This window comes from Pleurodeles waltl, chromosome 7 (assembly GCF_031143425.1).
Source record: "Pleurodeles waltl isolate 20211129_DDA chromosome 7, aPleWal1.hap1.20221129, whole genome shotgun sequence".
NCBI lineage: Eukaryota > Metazoa > Chordata > Amphibia > Caudata > Salamandridae > Pleurodeles > Pleurodeles waltl.
In genome coordinates, this window is record NC_090446.1 from 15,680,265 (window position 1) to 15,686,264 (window position 6,000).

The window sequence follows — 6,000 nt, forward strand, 5'->3', positions numbered from 1 at the left end:
ACCTAACACTGTACATTAAAGACACTCATATTTTCTCAAAACTATACAGGAAACCCACGGCTTCTAACTCACTCCTTCATGCCAGTAGCTCACATCCACACTCACAAATCAGAGCCATCCCATATGGGGAGGCCACCAGAGTTAGACGTAACTGTCAGGATGACCAGGAATTCAAGACACAACTGAAAATTTTGGAATACCACTTTGCCAAGAGCGGATATCCTAATAAATTGCTTAGGGACACACATGATCGAATTATGAAAGTCAACAGAACAACGTTACTTTCCAAAAAAACATCCAGACAGGATGGCACAAGAAAACCACCATCTTTCATAACTACCTATAGCTGCGCAAGTGCCGACATTTTCAAAATTCTAAAAAAACACTGGAATATCTTAACATCTGATGAGACCGTGAAGAAGGGTCTCCGGAAACAACCAGACATGACCTACCGTAGGGGACGCACTTTGAGGGACGAACTATGCCACAGTTTCCTGCCCACTATTATGAAAGGCAACTGGCTTCCTTCACCACCCCTAGGTTTTTATAAATGCGGACACTGTAATGTATGTGATTATGTACAGGACAAAACCAAAAAGTTTATGCATAACACTGATGTCACACACACCATTAAACAGTTCATGAACTGTAACACTAAATACATTGTATACTGTATTATCTGCACCTGTAAGAAGATATATATTGGAAGCACCATCAGACCATTCAAGGAAAGATTACAGGAGCACATCAGGGCAATCAGGAACAACAAGACCGAATACCCCTTTGCAGTTCATTTCAACAAAGAACACCCACTACAAGAGAGGCTCAATGTACACACGTTTGGAATTGCCACCCTGGGCAGCTGTCCTAGGGGCGGAAATAGAACTATCCAGCTAAGGCAATTAGAGAGCAGGTGGATTATAAAACTACGAGCAGTTGAGAAGGGTTTAAATTCGGATAAGGATTTACATGTCTTTCTGTAGTATTTCTTATATCTTCATTTTGCCTTTCTGGTAACTCGTCACCTTCAGTGTCTATAGCACGCATGGCATTTGTAAAATGTTTGACATTTGTTTTGACACCACATTGTCCCTTTCTATCCCTCCCGATTTTATGAGTCTAACATGCTCTGGGGTCTAAGTGATGTCTATTGGTCATGTTTTTTGCATTTCTGTTTTTCTTTTCTCATTCATTGTACCTTTTCTCTGTTATAAATATATTGATCTGTTTGTGTCTCTCCATGGTCATACTACCCAGTATGCAATACTATGTATAATGTTATTGCTTACTGGTATTTGTTGTACTGCTAACGCTTCTTTTTCCTATATAATTTTTTGTATTTTCCATGGCTTCACCATCCAGTATTGAACACCAGTTGTTTAGTCATTATGTATTGGCTTATGTTTATTTACAAACACTTTTCCGTACGGTTAACCTAATTGCTATATTTTGTTAGCTCTATATTGTGTGCTTTTCAACTATTTAAATAATAGATTTTCCATGATTTCGGGATTTTAAATCAACTCTCCGTATTCTTCTTTCTCTCCTTGACATCTGATGTTACATATAATTTTCTTTCTTCTTCTTCTCTTGTTCTTGATTCTTCGACATTCCAATATGGCGCTCCTTTTTTCCTTTTCATCTTGGGTTACTGAAGCTAGATAGTCCCCCTTCTCTTTCTACTTTCCATTTGGCTTTATATTGAGGGAACTCACCATTGGCGTGCAATTACTATATGCGACGCCGTCAACACAACGAGTAACAAATGCGTGGAGACATTGAGGTATGGTCTCGTGCAGGATAGTAGCGCGTTGGTCAGAATTGCATGATCACAGGGATACGCGGGTGCTTTCTATTTTACCTGTAATTGGCTTACATTTAACCTAATTTTAAATACTCTCAATGTTACTCTCACACGCTACGCTCCATATAACAGTCAATTTACTTATCTCGACTCTGCCGCACTACGGTCTCAGCAGAATAGCCACTCGACATTTATGCTTCTCTAGCTTTGTCATTTATTGATCTGTTTTACCATGGTCACCCCTTGGGTCCATCCGACACAGTAAATTTCAAATAACACAACGAGTAACAAACGCGAGGAGACTTTTAGGCATGGTCTCTTGCAGGATAGTAGCGCGTTGGGTCGGCATTGCTTGATCACGGGGATACGCGGGTGCTTTCTATTTTGCCTTAATTGCCGTAACGTTTAACTTCATTTTAAATACTTGCACGCTACGCTCCCTATTACAGTTAATTTAACTATCTCGACTCTGCCGCACTACGGTTTCAGCAGAGCAGCCATTCGTTGTTTATGCTTTATCTAGCTTTGCCGTTCATTAATTCCGTTTTATCATGGTCACCACTCGGGTCTATCCGAAAAAGTAAACTTTAAATAACTAATTCTTTACCAGTTTATGTTTTGTTGGTTAAAATCTTTCCAGAGGCATGCGGTTTCCCTTTTTTCCAACCACATTTTGGCCTTATATGAACTTAATTATCTTTAAAATAGTTAATATTAGGGGATCACCATGGTTGATATTGACCGCCTGCCTCAGCATTCGCTTTTTCTCCTTATGATACAGGCTTACCATGGTCCTCTTTCAGATTCTCCCTCATTTGCTATATTAATTCACAAGACAGCAACAAGTCTCTGGAATTTTGGAACATCGAACGATTATCACTATAGGTATGCTTTTTACCATCTGGTCATTTAATCCACTATGGGCCTCATTCTGACCCTGGCGGTGCTTCAAAGGGTATAGCCGCGGTCGCCCCGGCGGATTACCCCCGGCTGGGAGAATCCTCCATGGCAGCGCCGCCATGGGGATTCCGACTCCCTTCCCGCCAGCCTGTTTCTGGCGGTTTTCACCGCCAGAAACAGGATGGCGGGAACGGGTGTCGTGGGGCCCCTGGGGGGCCCTGCACTGCCCATGCCACTGGCATGGGCAGTGCAGGGGCCCCCTAACAGGGCCCCAGCAGGATTTTCACTGTCTGCTTTGCAGACAGTGAAAATCGCGACTGGTGCAACTGCACCCGTCGCACCCCTGCAACTCCGCCGGCTCCATTCGGAGCCGGCTTCATTGTTGCAGGGCCTTTCCCACTGGGCCGGCGGGCGCTCTTTTGGCATTCGCCCGCCGGCCCAGCGGGAAAGTCGAAATGGCCCCCGTGGTCTTTTGACCACAGAGCGGTCTTTCGACGGGGGTAGTTTGGCAGCCGGCTACCGCCGCCCACCAAACTCAGAATGAGGGCCTATATCTCTTTTTCTTCTTGTTAACAACACTTATGTCCCTGAGGGTGCATGTCTTTCTTATGGTGTTTTAATACTTTCGACACACTTTCACTCTGACACACGGTTCTCTTTGTACATCTTTGCATCACACAAACACTGTGGCTGCTTTGTCTTTTCTTTTCTTTCCTCCCCTTTTTTGTTCTTTTTCCCTAACTCCTCTTACTTGTTTCCTTTTCTCCTTTTTTTTTTTCTTCTTCTTGTTTCTTTTTTTCGACAGGTTCATTTCAGATCACCTAGTTTTTTCTGACACTCTTTGGTGGTATACATTTCAACCGAATATTGAGAGTTTCAACTTCATTTTTTGGCCTTTTTGTCACATCTTCATGGTAAAAAAACAGGCTTCCCTTCTTTCAAATCAATAATATTTGTCTTTGACAACAAACACATTTCTCTCAACACAAATGTTACTATTTTTTTATCTTTATTTTTGTATATGTCCACAGCCTTGATAAAGTCTACCCAGACGAAACACGTGTCGGCTGTTGTCCATTTGGGCTTTTGTCCATTTGAGAACGAATTCTGTTGTCATCAATTGATTCTGGCCCCAAGATGTCAGTTTGGGCCAGATGCCATTGTTTCATCTAAGGACATTACAAGGAATAAACTGGAACATGATAACTGTCTGGGATGTGCCGTAGTTTTCCTTCTTTACATAACATTAATAGGTGAACTAAAACCTATTCAAATAACTACAAAATTATATTTTAATGATTATTTTATTGAAAACAACATTAAAGACATCGCTATTATTTAAAAGTATATTACTTATCTCAGAAATTATTTTTGTCAAATATATTTGTGCATCACAATATTTGTGTGTCACAATATTTAATTTCTGTCTATTCTGTTTCCTGATATTTTTAACTGACTATTTTGTCCAAACACCTTAAAATCAGTGAGCGGGACAGTAGGCCACTATCACCAGATATCGGCATGCTTGGAGTACCCCTTCAGGTCACAAGACTGTATCTGGACCTACCCATAGACAGGGACAGGCCTGGGGGCCTCCGCACAAGCTAAATTAGCGCACTGCCATGACCAAAAATCAAAATTCCAGATTCATGCAGTGAGGCATTCTGGGACAGGGCGCATGCCTACATACCATGCAGGAGACGTTCCTGTTCCAACATAGTGCAAATCAAAAAATGCAATACAGAGTGATGAGGCAATCTGAATATGCAGGCAAGATTAACAACTGTCGCCTTAGTGATTGGCCACTGACTTTAGGGACAAATTAAAAATGCTGATATTCTTAATGTGTTATGGTGCAAATATGTACATGCTCTAATGATTAGTGTGTAGGGCACATGTGACCATGAATAATAGTGCACATTCTTGTCATGCTGTGTCTATTTTTTCACACTATTGTGCCCTCTTCCACACAATGCTTGCAACCCCACAATGGTGAGAATTCTGGACGTTGTAGGCTCTCTTGGCATGATGGTGCCCTCCTCCTGTTTAATGTGTGCATTGGTGCAATGGTGGTAATTCCTGATATAGTGTGGCACTGGCATTGCTGTGATGGTTCCCACCACGGCTCCAACGCCAGAACTGTAGTAATAATAATATTGGTAATTCATGGAATTTGTATCTCGTTATCACTGGTGCTGCCTGAGCTCTGGGCCTGTACGCATGGTTTAACTTGTCTGCTCCCTCCATGCACTCTCTCTACCCTTCGTGTGCTGGCCCATTCATCTCTCCATCGATCCATGCACTCATGCATTGAACCATTCATGCTTGCACTCGTGTATTCAGTCACTCAACCATGCCCTCAATCACTTATTCAAACACCCAGCCAACTATTGGCCCATTCATCTCTCCATCCATCCATGCACTCATGCATTGAACCATTCATGCTTGCGCTCATTTAGCTGCCAAGGTTTCAGACTGCTATGTGTGACATTTTCATAATTTCAGTGTAATTATGAGTGACATTTTAACAAATATGAGTGACACTTTATCACAAGCAAAATCAAGCAATGAAGACGAGCAAAGTAAGTGAATATGAGAAATCACACCCATTTGAGCAATGAGAAACTCTACGAAGATCGTAAAACTGCTGCAAAGTACCAGAAACGGCAGGGCACTAACCTAGTGCCTTTGTAGTCTGATCGTACTGTAAGACAAACGTGTTATTTATTCAAAGCACCCTCCACCCCGCCAGCTGAGCGCCAGAAGCCATGCCAGATCTGAAGAAGTAACAAAATGAAATGTGTGACAAAAGCAGTAACTCACAGCTATCCTCATAAAATACGGTTCATGTTCTTTGCAGCAGGCACATTTATGATGAAACTGCCAGTTAACTAATCGCTGATCTCGCTCCACAGGAATATTATTCACAAGTGTTATGTTAACATTTTTATTGTTTCCTGAATCCTCCTCGACACACACGGAATTCAGCCTCAGACTCACACCATGACTAGACAACCCCTGGAGACCGCACACTACAGGGCACAGGACGTATGCCGAGGTCAGGTGGTCAGACTTCCTAAAATTTGAATTGGCATTGGGTGGTAGCAGTAACTCCTGGGGGCACCGGCAGGGAGGAAATTGACACAAAAAATATCCTGCATAATGGTTAAAGTTCCCAAGCAATTAAGGGCCAGATGTAGGAAAAGTCAGACACCGTCTGCAACTCGCTATGGGGTCGCAATGACCCACCTCATCAATATTAATGAGGTGGGTCGCTAATTGCGGCCCCATAGCGA